The 19,928-nt window shown below is 44.5% G+C and overlaps 2 long non-coding RNA genes across 2 annotated transcripts; both read right to left on the minus strand.

Moving 5' to 3' along the window:
- Nucleotides 1-3,534: 3,534 nt before the first annotated feature.
- Nucleotides 3,535-4,057, minus strand: LOC121968139. Its single transcript, XR_006107954.1, has 3 exons — nt 4,002-4,057; nt 3,833-3,913; nt 3,535-3,576 (listed from the first exon to the last, which is right to left on the minus strand). It is a non-coding gene; the product is annotated as an uncharacterized LOC121968139 (long non-coding RNA).
- Nucleotides 4,058-12,227: 8,170 nt separating this feature from the next.
- LOC121968140 lies at nt 12,228-12,821 on the minus strand. Its single transcript, XR_006107955.1, has 3 exons — nt 12,695-12,821; nt 12,526-12,606; nt 12,228-12,269 (listed from the first exon to the last, which is right to left on the minus strand). It is a non-coding gene; the product is annotated as an uncharacterized LOC121968140 (long non-coding RNA).
- Between the last annotated feature and the right edge of the window lie 7,107 nt (nt 12,822-19,928).

Below are 19,928 nucleotides of genomic sequence, written 5' to 3' on the forward strand. Positions count from 1 at the left end.
TTTCCGCTGCGCTAACCCTAATCGTAGGAAGAAACGCGAAGAATTAGGGGCGGCTATTCACACCCCCCTCTCTAGCCGCGATCATCGATCCTAACAAGTGGTATCAGAGCGAGATCGCTCTTCGCCGGATTAACACCCGAGGGAGCACAAGCTAGAGAATGGATCTACTCGGAGAAGACATCACAATTCCACCCTTCTACGATCGCGATGACTTCGCGTATTGGAAGGTAAGGATGAAGTATTTCCTTATGACTAACATTGAAAATTGGAGTTGTGTACTATTAGGTTTCACTCCTCTGATGGATAAAGAAGGAAAACCTCTTGAGAAGAAGAAGTGGACGAAGGAGCAAAACCACCAATCCACAATCAACGACGAGGTAATGAAAATATTTGAATTCTCATTACCTAACGATATATTGTGTAAGATAGGTGGTTACAACAATGCCAAGGAATTGTGGAACAACTTGGCCAAGTTCCATGAGGAGAGCTCCACTTCAAGCCATGAAGAGGAGTCAAGTGAGCTAAGTAGCTCACACCATGGAGATGTGGAATTAGAAGTTGAGGGTTACTCAACATCTAAGGAAGAAGAGGAGGAGAGTTCTTCCTCAAGTACGGAGCAAGAAGAAGAAGCTTCTACCTCCGGAAGGGATGAAGGAGAGAGCGTTCATCCATCCTCAACTCTAGGTAACTCAAGCCATTTAGTTTCTAGCAAATTACACATAATGTGCTTTGAGTGTAGGGAATTTGGACATTACAAGAGTAAATGTCCAAAGAGGGTTAGGAAGACTCCACCGGCGCCAAAGATCAAGGAAGCCGGAGTCCCGATACGCAAGAGCAAGGAGCACGTGGTGTGCTACCAATGCAAGCGAAGGGGACACTATCAGAGCCAATGTCCGAGGGGGAGGCAACCTCACAAGGACAAGAAGACGAGCACATCGATAGGGGGAGCTAAGGCAAACCCTAAGGTAATCTCTAAGGCTCATTTTTGCAATTCAAATAGAACACATGCTAGTAGTTTTATTGCAATTGCTAATAATGATAAGCATGTTAATAATAAAAATCGATACACATGCTTAGGTGCCAAACATGTGAGCCTAGATAAGGATAACACTAGGAAAGCCAACCCTAGGATCAACTCATCTAAGGTTCAGGATAACCTAGGTAGAAATCCCAAATCAACTAGACACATGCCTAGGAATACCTCAAAGAAAAATGATAAATTAAAGCTTGAGGTATTAGAGAAAGAAAATCAAGTCTTGAGGTCAAGACTTGACTCTCTAGAAAAGGCTCTTGAGGACTTGACTCTAGGGTCTAGGGGTCAAAAACCCAAGTCCAAGGACAAGAAAGGTTTGGGTCACAAACTTAAGTCCCAAGTGGTCAAGCCCACTTATCACAATGTTCCATTCGATTATGGAACAAAATCTAGGGCTAGGAAGACCATCACCAAGGTCACAAGGGGAGTCACCCCTAGAGTTGATCTTGATGAGTCCCAAATGACCAAGGTTTCAAAGCCTAGGAGGGTCATTAGGAGGGTTGCTAGGGAAGTCATCCCTAGTGAATATTTAGTGAACCCAATGAGCTCCAATAGGTATTGGGTTCCTAGGAGCGTGATTTCATCACGCTAGATTAGTTAGGGTGTGCCAACCTTACTTGAATAGGTTGTCACGCCCCAGAGGAGTCCCTGTCCGAGAAAATTTCGGCAGCATCTCCCCTGTACGGTGGACAATCTGAAACTTTTCTACATCTCACAAATACCTCAGCCACAGGCGGCTGGAATAACAATAGTAAATAAAATCAATCACCACGCAGTTTATATATGTATTCAGCCTCTGGCTGTCACAACCACGCAGTTAATAAAAATAAACAACATAGTAATACTCTGACTCGAAATCAACCCTACTCAACTACACTCGTAAAACCCAAATCCGATTTTTTCTTACCTCTTCTGCCGTCCAGGCCGGCATGTAGTAGAGTAAATCCAAATCATATTAAAAGTCCATCCAACGGAAAGATTCCATACAATATCCATATGTAAGTCCAAAACAAAACTAACACAAAGTCTGATAGAGAAAAGCTAGAATGAAACAACAACTCAAAAACCAGCAGAGGAGTAGCACTACGTGCAGTGGGGACTAGCGACTGGAACTCCCTCCTGACAGCATCAACCTGAAAATAACAACAATGGAGGCGGGGTGAGTCCAACACTCAGCAGGTACAATTGATATGCAAAACTGAAAGGCAACTAAGGAAGCTGTACTCACCAGGAACTCCTATCCAGACAAAAAGGGTCATCAAACCGATACGCAGTATGTCTCCTGTATGCATGTCAAACAAATGCATCCAACCAAAATGCAGCAACCAAATGCAGTAAACACAATCACAATAATATAAATACATCAATGCATATGATGCTAATGATGCGTCCTGGTCACCCCTGACGCCAGTCAGTCCTCTCACACACAAATGGTGAGACCGAGTGGGTAGGGCTGTGACAACCGTGCACTCTGTCGTCACTGCTCCTGATGAGTGACCGAGTGGACGGGATGCTGTCGGAGTACTCCTGTCCTGTGACCCCAAATCATAAATGGGGGAGCTCAATGCTCTCAACTCCCGGTACACGATGACGGGGAGGAATCCCTGCCGGCTAACACGTTGTGTCACACTACCCATGAGCGGACCAACGTAGCCAAACAAAGTCCCTGCTGCAACACACACTGCCTGAATCGACCACTAACCCATGAGTGGTGGTGTGTGCAGATCCATGTAACTAGCGATGTGCTCAACAACAATGGAGTCGACTATCGCACAGCATGCAATCATGATGCATGTCACTATGCATAGCAAAAACTGATCAACATAACCATATCCATACATACAAAATGGGTACTGTAAAAGCGATGGTCACATACCAAGATCTAGAGTACACAGGTCAGATAGAATATCAAAAACTCTATGTCCTGAACATAATAAGTATGGAATATCCTGATCAGCATAGAAAAATCCATATATACATAATATGGGTACCACAGTATCAGTAAGCCAAATCCACGGATCTAGGGTATACAAGTCCTCTAAGGTATAACAACCTAGACCCAAATCATATCCCTCTTCCATAGCATATGTACCAACAAAATACACAGATCAAAGAATCAGGGTCTAAACACCCGAATCATATATGATATACAAATAGAGGTACACAAATCTGATATGGCACAAAAACCTAAGTATCAGATAATCTAGATACACAGGCCAGAAACAACAATCCAAATCCTAGTCCTAACCTCAGTAAGCATGGTATGTCACTCTAGAAACTAAGATACTCATGGTAACAAGATAATCATGGCAACAAATCACGAGATATAATCACGGATACATCACAGGTGACAAACCTAACATGCTATGGATATCAAACAGTGACATACCAAAGGCAAACATGTTCATTGCATGTAGTTATAAAATACTATACATATCCAATGACAATATCATAAAAGATAAGTCAAGAGGTACCCGCCTCCAATAGAAAGGGTCGTATCCGATCCAAATCCAACGTCGAGTTGCTCATCTCGCGTCACAGTCCTGTAGTACATAGTATACAGATTTAGCTAATTAAATACCCATTAATTAGCTAAATCAAATCCTCGAGAAACTAACATAATTTCAAATCCAATTATAAACCCTAATTGGATCATTTAACTCCTCAATCAATTCTAATTAATTCATTCGAATTAGGGCTTGCAATAAAATAACCAATCATAGTATCTTACTTGATTTAGCCCTAATTCAATACATACCTAATTCATCAACAACATGAATCAATTTCCCTACTTCATACCTTAATCCACAGCCCAACAAATCCATAGCAAAGACAACTTGCTGTCGGAACAGAGGTAGCTATTGGAAATCAAGAAACGCCCTGCAATGCACTGTCTAGATCAAAATGAAGCTCAAGAAATCGACATCCAAACAACAACCAAATTCCCAGAACAACCTGAGCACCTTACCTCTTCCTCTAATCGCCTGCGATGACCAAGAACCCGACGAAGCTGCTGCTGGAAACCTTGGACGGCTGGCAGACCAGTGCTAGGGCAGAGAACGATCGGAGTGGCGCCGAGAAACTAGGGCTCGGCGTGGAGAGGCTGGAACAGCCCGATCCGGCGGTCGGCAGTGGTACACAAGGACAGATCTAGGGCACGGCTCGGCCCTTGGTCGAAGGTTTGCACCGGCGACCGTGAGTCGGAACTAGAGCAGAGGGAAAATGGTTGCCGGCGCTAGGGCACGGGGAAGACAACGCCACACCGGCGTTGTTCTGGAAGGAGACTCCCGAGTGGCGCTCAGGCCGAAGAAGTCGCGGTCGGTGCTAGGGCACAGGCGCCGGTGGCTCGGCTAGGGCACGGCGTCGGCAGGGGTGGCGGCAGCGCGTCGGCCAGATGAGAGGAACCGGCTCTCGTCGCTGGCAGCATAAGGTGCGGGCGTGCGCACGAGGGAGAAGAGAAGAGGATCGGGGCTTGTACTCGGGGATGAGGAGGAACCTTGGCGGCGACGGCGTCGATTTTGGGGAAGAGCAGTTAGGGCATAGTGTCGGGGGAACTCGGGAGAGAAGAAGGCGTGGGGGGGAGAAAGAAACGGAGAAAAGAGAAATAAGAATAAAAGAAAATAAAAAGAAAATAAAAAGGAAAAGAAAAAAAATAACTTTTCCTCACTTAAATGGGTAGCCTAAACAGGCTTTTCCGGGCCCCGTTTTTATCCCCGTAAACTCGTCCATACGAGCTCCGAAAAATTCCCGAAAAATTTCCAAAAATTTCGGAAAATTCCCTTATTAATATTCGCCTATTTTCGGTATTTTACATTCTCCCCTACTTATAAAAATTTGGTCCCCAAATTTCGTTATCTACCATCAACAATTACTAACAACAGATATAGAGTATAAATGCTGACCGGTAAATAAATCACATACCTCAAGTAAAAAGATGGGGATATCGAGCTCGGATCGTATCCTCGAGCTCCCAAGTAGCCCCCTCGTCCGAATGATGCTGCCATCCGACTTTAACCAGCCGGATAGTCTTGTTCCGCAACTGACGCTCCTTCCGGTCCAGAATTCGTACCGGAATCTCCTCATAAGTAATGTCAGGCTGAACTGGAACTGGAATATCTGCCAGCACATGCGTCGGGTCAGGTACGTATCTCCTCAACATAGATACGTGAAATACATCATGGACGCCTGACAGGGACGGTGGTAGTGCTAGTCGGTAAGCTACTGCTCCGATCCTCTCCAAGATCTCGAAAGGACCAATATACCGCGGAGCTAGCTTACCTCTGAGGCCAAATCTCTTCACCCCTTTCGTGGGTGAAACTCGCAAAAATACATGGTCGCCAACAGAGAACTCTAGTGGTCTGCGTCTCCGATCAGCGTAACTCTTCTGGCGGTCCTGCGCCTCTGACATCCTCCGTCTGATAGTACGGACCAACTCTGCATCTTGCTGAACTCTCTGAGGTCCCAACAACTGGGCCTCTCCAACCTCATCCCAGAGGACGGGTGTCCGACAAGGTCTACCATACAATGCCTCAAACGGTGCCATCTGGATAGCCGAATGAAAGCTATTGTTGTAGGCAAACTCTACCAACGGCAGATGGTCCTCCCAACTGCCTCCGAAATCCATAACACATGACCTCAGCAGGTCCTCTAAAGTCTGAATGGTCCGCTCTGACTGTCCATCTATCTGTGGATGGAAGGCTGTATTGAAACGGAGCTGTGTGCCCAAGGCCTGCTGTAGACTCTGCCAGAAACGAGACGTGAACCGTGGATCTCTATCCGAAATGATACTCAACGGAACACCATGTAGTCTGATGATCTCTCGACAATACAGATCTGCCAATCGATCCAGGGGATCAGTCCTCCGAATCGCTAAGAAATACGCAGATTTGGTTAATCGATCAACGATTACCCAAATCGCGTCATGGCCTCGTCGTGTCCTCAGCAACCCTACCACAAAGTCCATGGTAATGTGATCCCACTTCCACTCAGGAATAGGAATCATTCAAGTAACCTGCAGGTCTCGGTGCTCACCTTCACCGCGACAAACAAGACACCTAGCTACGAAATCGCGATGTCTTTCTTCATGTCGTTCCACCAATAGGAACGCCTCAAGTCTCGATACATACGGGTCCCGGATGGATCGCAAATTGAGAACGGTGTGCCTCAAGTAGCTCCTGTAAGACCGGATGAGACCGAGGTACGCATAATCTGCTCGAAGTATATGATACCCTCCTCGTCTCGTGTAAACTCTCACGCCTTAAGCTATCTCGATCGCTAATAAACCGCAAATGCCGATCATCGGCATGTGCCTCTGATCCTCGTCACGATCGACGATCGAGCAACCATGGTAACAAGAATACCTGCTTGTCGGTCCCTGCTCCTCAAGATCTAACTCAGAAACTCTGAATCAAGTCCGTGATCGAAGTCCGGTGGCAAGCCAAAGTCCTCTGGACTTGCTGAGTGCATCTGCAACCACATTAGCTTTCCCGTGATAGCTAATGGTACAATCGTAGTCCTTCAGAACTCCATCCATCTCCTCCGTCAAGATTAAGCTCCTTCCGAGTGAAAATATATTTGAGACTCTTATGATCGGTGAGAATCTCAAATGTGATACCATATAAATGATGTCGCCATAGCTTCAGAGCAAAGATGATGGCAACTAACTCCGTCATGAATGGGTAATTCTTCTCATGCTCCTTCACCGACGAAGCATAAGAGACTACTCGCCGTCGCATCGTAGCGCCCAAACCTCAAGAGACGACGGTGTAAAGTACAAACCGTCCTCTCCGTAAGGTAAACCAAACCGGTGCCGACACTAATCTCCGCTTCAGCTCCTGAAAGCTGGTCTCGCAATCCTCGGACCATATGAACTTCACGCCTTTCCTGGTAAGACGTGTCAGCGGCATAGCAATACGCGAGAAGCCCTCGACAAAACGTCGGTAATATCCGGCCAATCCCAGAAAACTGCGGATCTCCTGAACTGACTTCGGCTGCTCCCAACCGGTGACAGCCTCGATCTTCTGAGGATCAACTGAAATACCTCTGCTAGAGACCACGTGTCCCAGAAAATCGACTGAAGATAGCCAGAATGCACACTTGCTGAACTTCGCGTACAGCTGATGTCGTCTAAGAATCTCCAAGACTATACGAAGATGCTGTGCATGCTCCTCCTCGGAATGCGAGTAGACCAATATGTCATCAATGAAAACGATAACAAACTGATCCAGATACTCAAGAAAAATACGGTTCATCAAGTCCATAAACACCGCTGGAGCATTGGTAAGCCCAAATGGCATTACCAAAAACTCATAATGACCGTATCTGGTACGGAAAGCTGTCTTTTGAATATCTAAGTCTCTGACTCTCAGCTGATGGTATCCGGATTGCAGATCAATCTTAGAATACACTAATGTACCTCTGAGCTGATCAAACAAATCCTCAATCCGTGGTAATGGATATTTATTTCTAACGGTCACTGAATTCAGCTGCCTGTAATCAATACATAACCTCATGGTGCCGTCTTTCTTCTTGACAAATAGAACTGGAGAACCCCATGGTGAAACACTAGGGCGAATGAATCCCCTATCCAAAAGCTCCTGGAGTTGAACCTTCAGCTCGTTCAACTCTTTCGGTGCCATACGATACGGAGCCTTCGATGTCGGTGAGGTTCCCGGAATCAGCTCAATAGTGAACTCCACTGGCCTTCTAGGAGGCAAACCAGGAAGCTCCTCAGGGAATACATCTGGATACTCTCGGACTACAGAAATGTCGGAGAGCTGCGAACTGCTGCTGTCGTCTGTACTAATCAAAGATAACAGAAAACCATGACAGCCGTGAGACAGCAGCTTCTGCGCCTGAATCGCCGAAATAATCGAGATGTCGTCATCTCTGATGCCAGTGAAACTCCACGAGGGTTGGTTCGGAGGCCGGAAGGTGACCACCCTCGTCTGGCAATCAACAGTAGCATGATATACTGACAGCCAATCCATGCCAAGAATGATATCAAACTCGACCATCTCCAATACTAGAAGATCTACCGTAAGTATCATGTTGCCAAAGTCTAACGGGCAACCTCTGATCTCCTGGGTGACATCTAAAGTATCACCGGACGGTCGGGAGACGGCCAACCGCTGCAGTCTAACAGTAGGTAATCTACCAATCTCCCGCATAAAGGTACGGGATACAAAAGAGTGCGAACTACCAGTATCAATTAAAATATCAGCAGTAAATGCATAAATGGAAATCGTACCGCGGAAAACGGATCCGTCGGCCCGCTAAGCATCCTCTCTGGTAATCGCATGAACACGACCAGTCTTTGGCGGAGGAGGAGGTGGTAACACTGCCAGCGGCTGCTGCGGCTGGGCAGAAGCCTGCCACTGAGGCGCTGCTGGACTATGTGCCAGATAAGACTGAGAGGATTGATCGTCGGTGGGCCGACCGACGACGACTGCCCTTGAGTCGGATAATAAGGTCCCGGAGCAAAACTGGGTGCTATGGAAGCACTGGAGTACTCTTGTCCAAGCATGCCAAATGCCGCCGGAGGAGCTGCCTCGTGTGAAGATTGGGCCGCCTCCTCGATATGCCTCGATCGACTAGACTGTCCCCTCTGACCTGACCCTCCGGAAGCCGTGTGCTGAGCCTTCAGCTGACAATCTCGGCTCTGGTGCCCCGGCAGTTTGCAATAAAAGCAAACTGACTGTCCCAGAGAGCAAGCTGGGGTGAGGTGATCTCTGGATCCACATCTGAAACAATGAGTATCACTAGGAGGTGGTTGCCGGTTTTGCTGAGAAAACCGGGAACGTCCTGAAGAAAACCGCCCTGACTTCTGAGGCCTACGAGATACCCCAGAAGAACTCTGACCTGACCGTCTGTAACTACTTTGATGCTGTCCTGTCGCCTGTGTCTGCTGGACCTGCCCTGATGTCTGACCCGTATGCTTTCTTTTCCTGTCCGGATATGCTGTCTGCCGAGCTAACTCTATCATCAAAGCTCGATTCAATGCATCAGAGTAAGATGTAATCCCTAATCCGGCAAGCTGTACATGCAGATACCCATCCAATCAGATAAATCGCATCATGCGAGTTACGCCTCCGCAACTAACTCGACAAAATCGAGCCAACCGGAGGAATTGATATACTCGATCACCGAGCGATTATTCTACCTCGACTCATAAAACTCGTCGCGAGCCATCCGATAGACAAGGAAAGAAACGGCCTCAAAAGCCTCTCCAACTCGGGTCCATGTGACGCTCACCAATAATAGAATGAGTAACCCACGGCATTAGCTTCATCCAAATGGTAAGCGGCCACTGCTTTCTCCCACTGAGCAAGCCATAGAAGAAAGTCTGCCCATAGTCTCTATCCATGACAGAGCCATACTCGGATCGAGATCTCCACGAAAAGAGTGAAACGAGTCTTCATCGACTCAAGGCCTTTGGAATCCTAGCTCGCAATGACAATATCGATGGTCGGACCGCAGAAGGAAACACCGGAGCCGATACTACTGTGGTACCTGGAATAAACCGGAGGAGGAACTCCTGTTCAGTATATCGAGCATAAGCCGTTGGTGGTACCGCCTGGGAACAAAGGTGGTGGCACTGGAGGTACTGAGGTAATGGTACGGATATGGTGCAAGCATCAGGAACTCGGTACAAAGCACCTGTAGGGTACATGTAGATCCAAGTGGCGGTGGTACTGAATACGCTGTAGGCTGCGCTAGAGCAGATGTCGGGTACACCAATGGTACCCCGATGGTACGGTAAATAGGGTAGGCGTGGATACTGTCGGTGTGGCCAAAGTAGGTATCTCTACAGGAGCTATCGAATTTGAGAGCCCGATGCTCCCGCTGCATCCTGAGTCTGTCCCTGACTGACAGGCATCTCTGGCATATCCAGAGATCCCGTGGTCCTCGCACGTGGTCATCCAGCACCACGTCTCGCAGCAATACGAGTAGATCGTCTCATATCTGTTAAATTAAATTACAGATATCAATACCAATATAACAAACATAAAATAATAACATACCTATTTGTCGTCTGGAGATGTTCCGTCGCTGTCCAGTCCCCAATTTGATCTCAAAATTCCGAACGAGAATATCGCCGGAAATCCAATAAATCCGAAACGGAAATCCGAAACATAACCATATCGAAAATCCGATAATGCCCAGTTTGACTCGCAAACCTGGCTAACCCAAATATCCTGAAGACCAACAACCGGTATCCGATAAATCTCCAGAAAACCAAAAGCAGGTATCATAACCTCGCTCTGATACCACTAAATTGGTATCAGATAAATCTCAAAAATCCAAAATACGAAACAAAAGATCGTAAAACCTCGCTCTGATACCACTAAATTGTCACGCCCCAGAGGAGTCCCTGTCCGAGAAAATTTCGGCAGCATCTCCCCTGTACGGTGGACAATCTGAAACTTTTCTACATCTCACAAATACCTCAGCCACAGGCGGCTGGAATAACAATAGTAAATAAAATCAATCACCACGCAGTTTATATATGTATTCAGCCTCTGGCTGTCACAACCACGCAGTTAATAAAAATAAACAACATAGTAATACTCTGACTCGAAATCAACCCTACTCAACTACACTCGTAAAGCCCAAATCCGATTTTTCTTACCTCTTCTGCCGTCCAGGCAGGCATGTAGTAGAGTAAATCCAAATCATATTAAAAGTCCATCCAACGGAAAGATTCCATACAATATCCATATGTAAGTCCAAAACAAAACTAACACAAAGTCTGATAGAGAAAAGCTAGAATGAAACAACAACTCAAAAACCAGCAGAGGAGTAGCACTACGTGCAGTGGGGACTAGCGACTGGAACTCCCTCCTGACAGCATCAACCTGAAAATAACAACAATGGAGGCGGGGTGAGTCCAACACTCAGCAGGTACAATTGATATGCAAAACTGAAAGGCAACTAAGGAAGCTGTACTCACCAGGAACTCCTATCCAGACAAAAAGGGTCATCAAACCGATACGCAGTATGTCTCCTGTATGCATGTCAAACAAATGCATCCAACCAAAATGCAGCAACCAAATGCAGTAAACACAATCACAATAATATAAATACATCAATGCATATGATGCTAATGATGCGTCCTGGTCACCCCTGACGCCAGTCAGTCCTCTCACACACAAATGGTGAGACCGAGTGGGTAGGGCTGTGACAACCGTGCACTCTGTCGTCACTGCTCCTGATGAGTGACCGAGTGGACGGGATGCTGTGACAACCGTGCACTCTGTCGTCACTGCTCCTGATGAGTGACCTAGTGGATGGAATCCTGCCGGCTAACACGTTGTGTCACACTACCCATGAGCGGACCAACGTAGCCAAACAAAGTCCCTGCTGCAACACACACTGCCTGAATCGACCACTAACCCATGAGTGGTGGTGTGTACAGATCCATGTAACTAGCGATGTGCTCAACAACAATGGAGTCGACTATCGCACAGCATGCAATCATGATGCATGTCACTATGCATAGCAAAAACTGATCAACATAACCATATCCATACATACAAAATGGGTACTGTAAAAGCGATGGTCACATACCAAGATCTAGAGTACACAGGTCAGATAGAATATCAAAAACTCTATGTCCTGAACATAATAAGTATGGAATATCCTGATCAGCATAGAAAAATCCATATATACATAATATGGGTACCACAGTATCAGTAAGCCAAATCCACGGATCTAGGGTATACAAGTCCTCTAAGGTATAACAACCTAGACCCAAATCATATCCCTCTTCCATAGCATATGTACCAACAATATACACAGATCAAAGAATCAGGGTCTAAACACCCGAATCATATATGATATACAAATAGAGGTACACAAATCTGATATGGCACAAAAACCTAAGTATCAGATAATCTAGATACACAGGCCAGAAACAACAATCCAAATCCTAGTCCTAACCTCAGTAAGCATGGTATGTCACTCTAGAAACTAAGATACTCATGGTAACAAGATAATCATGGCAACAAATCACGAGATATAATCACGGATACATCACAGGTGACAAACCTAACATGCTATGGATATCAAACAGTGACATACCAAAGGCAAACATGTTCATTGCATGTAGTTATAAAATACTATACATATCCAATGACAATATCATAAAAGATAAGTCAAGAGGTACCCGCCTCCAATAGAAAGGGTCGTATCCGATCCAAATCCAACGTCGAGTTGCTCATCTCGCGTCACAGTCCTGTAGTACATAGTATACAGATTTAGCTAATTAAATACCCATTAATTAGCTAAATCAAATCCTCGAGAAACTAACATAATTTCAAATCCAATTATAAACCCTAATTGGATCATTTAACTCCTCAATCAATTCTAATTAATTCATTCGAATTAGGGCTTGCAATAAAATAACCAATCATAGTATCTTACTTGATTTAGCCCTAATTCAATACATACCTAATTCATCAACAACATGAATCAATTTCCCTACTTCATACCTTAATCCACAGCCCAACAAATCCATAGCAAAGACAACTTGCTGTCGGAACAGAGGTAGCTATTGGAAATCAAGAAACGCCCTGCAATGCACTGTCTAGATCAAAATGAAGCTCAAGAAATCGACATCCAAACAACAACCAAATTCCCAGAACAACCTGAGCACCTTACCTCTTCCTCTAATCGCCTGCGATGACCAAGAACCCGACGAAGCTGCTGCTGGAAACCTTAATACCAGAGACTCAGGTCGATAACAAGCTGGCGGCTGGCACTGGACGGCTGGCAGACCAGTGCTAGGGCAGAGAACGATCGGAGTGGCGCCGAGAAACTAGGGCTCGGCGTGGAGAGGCTGGAACAGCCCGATCCGGCGGTCGGCAGTGGTACACAAGGACAGATCTAGGGCACGGCTCGGCCCTTGGTCGAAGGTTTGCACCGGCGACCGTGAGTCGGAACTAGAGCAGAGGGAAAATGGTTGCCGGCGCTAGGGCACGGGGAAGACAACGCCACACCGGCGTTGTTCTGGAAGGAGACTCCCGAGTGGCGCTCAGGCCGAAGAAGTCGCGGTCGGTGCTAGGGCACAGGCGCCGGTGGCTCGGCTAGGGCACGGCGTCGGCAGGGGTGGCGGCAGCGCGTCGGCCAGATGAGAGGAACCGGCTCTCGTCGCTGGCAGCACAAGGTGCGGGCGTGCGCACGAGGGAGAAGAGAAGAGGATCGGGGCTTGTACTCGGGGATGAGGAGGAACCTTGGCGGCGACGGCGTCGATTTTGGGGAAGAGCAGTTAGGGCATAGTGTCGGGGGAACTCGGGAGAGAAGAAGGCGTGGGGGGGAGAAAGAAACGGAGAAAAGAGAAATAAGAATAAAAGAAAATAAAAAGAAAATAAAAAGGAAAAGAAAAAAAATAACTTTTCCTCACTTAAATGGGTAGCCTAAACAGGCTTTTCCGGGCCCCGTTTTTATCCCCGTAAACTCGTCCATACGAGCTCCGAAAAATTTCCAAAAATTTCGGAAAATTCCCTTATTAATATTCGCCTATTTTCGGTATTTTACATAGGTAGTTAACCTAATCATGGCAAAAGGTGGTACTTTAGGAATTTTCAAGGTATAATCAAGCCTTGGAAATGAAATGGAAAAGTATTCCTAAGGTGTTTAGGATGTGCCAATCACAATTGAAGAGTTTTCTAGGGTCAATCTAATTGGCACATAGTGATCTAAAAATCCTTAGCATATGATTTTAGGTCTATCACACTTAGGAATATAGAATTTATGGTAAAATGATCAAAATTATCAAAAATGGCAACTAAGGCTAGAATTAGGTATTTTCTATACCTTTATGTGCTATTTGCCATATCTTGTTTGCCATATGCGATGTCATGACATCATATTTATTTTATGATCATTTAAAATGCCATGATAATGCTTAGGTTAGTTAAATGTCATGCTCTATTTAAGTTTCATACTTTATGCCATGACATCATGACATTGGCACATGTTATTATGTATGATATCATTTTATGTCATGTCATCATTTCTTGCATTTATAATCAATGAAATTGATTTAAGGTTAAAAACACAATTTGATATGGAGATCAAATTGATGTTTAGAAAATGCATGAGACCTTAGCCTAAGATAACCTAAACCCATATCTCACATCAAAATTGACTTGGATGTGTTTTTGATACACCTTAGATGTGTGTGAGATATTAGGATGATGAGTTAGGATCAAGGTGCATAGTTCTTGTACCTAGATGAGCCTAATTCGAAATTGGGGATCATAGGGAAAGCTTATGTACAAGTCATGTACATTTAGCCCAAAGATTGTGGTCCTAAATTAAATGGTTTAAAATCATTTCAAAATTGATTTGAAAAACCTTGATGAAGCCTTTCTAGTGATAGCATTCATCATTGAACAAGTTGATACAAAGATAAGTTAACTTTGAGCTATTTCAAAGACTTTTGAACTTTGTATCAAGATTGAAAAATGGAAGTTATTTTCATAGAAAACTATTTTTCCATGATAGTATATGTTATGAGGAATGTATCCTCAAAATTTCACAATTTTTGGAATTTTCTGTAATTTTCTAGAGGTTTCTGAATTTCGTGGAGAGAAATCAGAACTTATCAGACCTTTATCAGGTTTGTGGACCGATCAGAAGGGTTTCTGATCGGTCCAGGGGAGCCTGGATCGGTCATTGTGACCGATCCAGAGAGAGCCTGATCGGTCTGGTGACCGATCAGGGCGTGCCAACCTGTTGAATTTCGACTGATTGTCTGAAATTTCAGCTGGGAGTTGGTGTTTTGAATTTCTAAAGGTTTGAAACTCTCCAAGACATTGTTGATGCAATGGTCAAGGGGGAGTTGACCTTTAGGGGGAGTTTTACCTATTGGTCAAGGGGGAGTTGACCTTTAGGGGGAGTTTTACCTATTAGTCAAGGAGGAGTTGACTTTTAGGGGGAGTTTTTACTCCTAAAGACTTGAGTGATATGGGAGTATCACTAAGTTGATTGTTGACCTTAGTATCAAGGGGGAAATTAAGGGTTTTAATGAAAGGTATGAGACTTTCATTAGGAAGAAACTCTTGGCCTTGATTCACTCTTTTTGATGTGTGTCAAAAAGGGAGAGAATGAAGAATGTCTAGAGAATGTTCAAGGAAGAACATTGGAGTTAGTGGGAGAGTTTGTTGATCACAACGAGTGAAGTTGTGAACAACAATAACTTACTCTTCAGGGGGAGAGTTTGTTGATGTGTGCCAATAGGGGGAGAATGGAGGGTTTAAGTTAGGCCTTCATTATCTAAGAAGGAGGTTGCCTTCTTAGAAGGAGAATGTAAGGTTGTAACTTATGCTTCATTACCTAGTGGCATGAAGAGAGTTGAGGCTATTGGATTAGCCTAACTTAAAGGTATTGTCAAACATCAAAAAGGGGGAGATTGTTGGTGCAATTTCCAGTAGGTCAAGGTTGACCTAGTTGACCAAGCGTAAACCTTGGTCATGGTTTCGATGTTTGACAATACAGAAAGATATGTAGACATGGACAATGCAGGTGCAGTTGTCCATGCGGAGAGATACTGATCAGGGTCTGATCAGGTTGGATGAAGAAGAGTCAAGTAGGTCAAGGTTGACCGGATACTTGACTGGGAAGTCCTAACTGGGATGTTAGGCAGTTCGGAAAGTCCTAGTGAGTGAAACCAGGCAGTTCGGAAAGTCCTGGTGAGTGAAACCAGGCAGTTCGGAAAGTCCTGGTGAGTGAAGTCAGGCAGACGGGAAATCCTGGTGAGTGAAGCCAGGTGAAAACCCTAGTGAGTGAAGCTAGGTGAAAGTGAAAGTCCTGGTGAGTGAAGCCAGGCAGTTGGAGAAAGTCCAGGTGAGTGAAGCTAGGCAATTGGGAAAGACCTGGTGAGTGAAGCCAGGCAGGGGAAAGACCTAATGAGTGAAGCTAGGCAGTTTGGAAGTTCTGGTGAGTGAAGCCAGGCAAGGGGAATCCAGATGGGTCAAGGTTGACCAGACATCTGGTGAAAAGTCCAAGTATGGAGACTTGGCACGGAAAAGTCCAAGCAGGGAGCTTGGCACGGGAAAAGTCCAAGTATGGAAGCTTGGCATGCGAAGTCGGAGAGGGCTCGGTAGCTCGTTCTCCGGACTAGGTCAGAGAGGGCTAAGTAGCTCGTTCTCTGGACCGGATGGAGTCGGAGAGGGCTCGGTAGCTCGTTCTCCGGACTAGGTCAGAGAGGGCTCGGTAGCTCGTGCTCGGAGCTCGTAGCTCGGAGAGGGGACTTTCCGTGAGATATAGAGAGGCCTCTGACATCGTTCAACTGAAGCACAAGCTTAGGAGTGGCCTCTGTGCTAAGAGGAAAAACAACAAGGGTTGAGAATTGAGAGGAGTAAGAAGAAGAGATATTGTTTGATGATTGAACTGACCGAGAGACGGGAACGATGTGTACTGTCTTGGCCTCCAAGCCTCTGAATCGCGTTGACAAAGAGGTGATGGAGGTCAGGAGGCCACTTGAGGCGAGGAAGCTTAGATCTTGTGTACGGCCTCACTGATCCGATCGTGAAGATCCACTGATCGGTCTTGTGACCGATCAGGACCCTTGTGGACCGATCAGGATGAAGCCTGATCGGTCCACATCCTAGCCGTTGCGTTGCAACGGCTAGTTTCTGCTGTGTCTTCTTCGTAGGTTATAAAAGGAGTTCGAGGGCCTGTACAGCTTCTTCTTCTTCTTCCTCCTTGAGCTGCTGTTCTTCTGAAAGCTGTGCTTGAGCTTTGCTGAGCTCCGAAGCTTCGGGGGAGCCTCTTTGACTGAGTTGCTTGTTGGCATTCGTCCGTGAAGTTGGTGCTTCATCCGGGACTTCAGTCGACGAGAAGGCAAGCTAGTATTTGTACATTCATTGTATATTTTGTTCTTGCTCTTCTTTGTATCTCCTTATTGTTGTTGCAAAGATTGTGGTGAGGTTTCTCCACCCACAAGGAGTTTATATTAGCCGGTTCTCCGGGGACTCATCCACCGACGGATTGATAGGCTTCGTCCACCTTACGGACACGCCGAGGAGTAGGAGTATCATCTCCGAACCTCGTTACATCGCTGCGTCTAAGGTTTGATCATCTTCGTTTCGTTTCTATTGTTTTTATTTCCGCTGCGCTAACCCTAATCGTAGGAAGAAACGCGAAGAATTAGGGGCGGCTATTCACACCCCCCTCTCTAGCCGCGATCATCGATCCTAACAGTTATACCTTTTGTAGCTTATAGACCTCTTGATCTTCTGTTGTATTCCTCTCCTTCTCTTGGACGTCGTGTGAGCGACAATCTTCCAAGATGAAATCCACCCAAGCTTCTTCCTTTGCTTCCTAGATCCGGCCACCAACTAACCTACAGGGATGTTAGACAAGAGAGCTTCCTTCTCTTCTTCTTCTCCTTCAAGCAACCAGCCACCAAGAGATCACCACACTAGATGCCACCGACCTCCAAGGAAGAAAACAAAAGGAGAAGAGAAAAGGAAGAGGGTCGGCCACCAAGGATTGGAAGAGAAGAATAGAAGATGTGTTATCTCATGAGGCACCCCTCCGTCTCTTTTATAATCCTTGGTCTTGGAAAAAAAAGAAAAGTTTTAAATATAATTAAAACTTCCTTATATTCCTTGCCAATGACTAAAAAGGAAAGTTTTAAAACAAAAAATTAAAACTTCCTTTAAAGCTTGTCATGGTCGGCCCTATACTTGTGATCCAAACAAGGAAAGTTTTAAACACAAAATTAAAACTTCCTTATTTGTTTCCGGTAAGAAATTTTAATAAAAAATTTCTCTTTTAAATCCCTTGTTGGTTATAAAAGGAAAATTTTATAAATTAAAATCTCTCTTTTAAAACATGTGGATGGTTACAAAAAAGGAAAGTTTTATCAAAAATTAAAATCTTCCTTTTAACTACAAATAAGGAAAGATATCAAACCTCTCTCTTAATCCTTTGTAGAAAGCTATAAAAGGAAAAATTTTAAAATTTAAAAACTCTCTTTTAAAACCATGACTTCCACAAAAGGGAAGATTTTTAAAATTTAAAATACCCTTTTATTTTAATGTGGTCAGGAACCTAGCTTAGGCTCCAAGCTTGGCTGGCCATAAACTTGGCTCCAATCTTTGGCATGGCCGGCCATAGCTTGGGCTCCAAGCTTGGCTTGGCCGGCCACAACAAGATGAGTAAGAAGCTTGCCTTTAAGTGAATATAAGGCTTTATAAATAAGAGGCTACAACAGGGACCGAGAGGAGGAATTGATTTTGATCTCCCAATGAGCTTGAGCTTCCCATGTTCGCCCCGAACACCCAACTCAAGTTCATCAATAATAACTCATACCACTAAAGAGTTATTATTGCACTACTACACAAATCTCATATTATAATATAGGCTCCTTCTTATCATGGGTGCTTTAGTCTCCCTGTGTTTAAGATATTGAATGCCCACTAATTCAATGAGTTACTGACAACTCAATTAATATCTAGCTCCAAGAGTAGTACCACTCAACCTTATTGTCATGTCGGACTAAGTCCACCTGTAGGGTTTACATGACAATCCTTATGAGCTTCTCAAGGGGACATCATCAACCTAGATTATTAGGACACAGTTTCATTCTATTATCAACAACACACCATATAAATAATATCATTTCCTAACTTATCGGGCCTATTGATTTAACGAACTAAATCACATCCTTTGATAAATTAAAGAAATAAGTATTAAGTATACGTGTTTGCACTTCCATAATAAAAGAGGTTTTGTTCTTTTATGTAGTCAGTATAAAAAGAAACTACCTCAAATGGTCCTACTCAATACACTCATAGTGTACTAGTGTAATTTTATAGTCAAGATAAACTAATACCAAATTACACTACAACTATTCCAATGGTTTGTTCCATTCCATCTTGGTTGTGAGCTACTATTTATAATTTATAAGGAACTGATAACATCATCTTCTATGTGTCACCTCACACCATGTTATCTATAATATAAATTAAATGGAAAACTACACTTAGCATAAATGTAGACATTTGACTAATGTGATTCTTATTTTAAAATAAATGTTTATACAAAAAGCTAGACATTTAGTATACACTCTAACAATCTCCCACTTATACTAAAAGACTATGCTGCCATAAACGCTGCCATACATCTAATTCTCATCCCCTCAACATGCCGATCAATAGCTTTCGCTGGAAGGGCCTTAGTGAAAGGATCTGCCAGGTTATCTGCTGATGCAATCTTGGCGACAACAACTTCTCCTCGCTTTACGATGTCTCGTATCAGGTGGTACTTACGCTCAATGTGTTTACTCGACTTATGGGCTCGTGGTTCCTTAAAATTTGCTACTGTACCGCTATTATCACAATAAATTATGATAATTTTGGGCAAACCAGGAATCACATCTAAGTCCATCAAAAAGTTTCTGATCCATACAGCTTCTTGGCTGCCTCAGAGGTTGCCACATACTCAGCTTCCATGGTTGAATCTGAAATGCATTTCTGCTTAACACTCCTCCATGTTATAGCCCCACCTCCTAAAGTAAACACATAACTTGAGGTAGACTTACTATTGTCCCTATCTGATTGGAAGTCAGAATCCGTATAACCCACAGGGAGCAAATCATCTGCTTGGTAAACCAGCATATATTCTCTAGTCCTTCTTAGGTACTTTAATATATGCTTTACGACAGTCCAATGTCCCTGCCCTGGATTACTTTGATATCTGCTAACCATGACCATGGTAAAACAGATATCCGAGCTCATTCATAACATTGCATACATTAGGCTTCCTACAGCTGAAGCATAAGGAACTGCCTTCATTTCCTCTATCTCTTTTGATGTCTTAGGAGACATCTCTTTAGATAAAGATACTCCATGCCGAAAAGGTAGAAATCCTTTCTTGGAGT

Source organism: Zingiber officinale, chromosome 3B, assembly GCF_018446385.1.
Source record: "Zingiber officinale cultivar Zhangliang chromosome 3B, Zo_v1.1, whole genome shotgun sequence".
NCBI classification, from domain to species: Eukaryota; Viridiplantae; Streptophyta; class Magnoliopsida; order Zingiberales; family Zingiberaceae; genus Zingiber; species Zingiber officinale.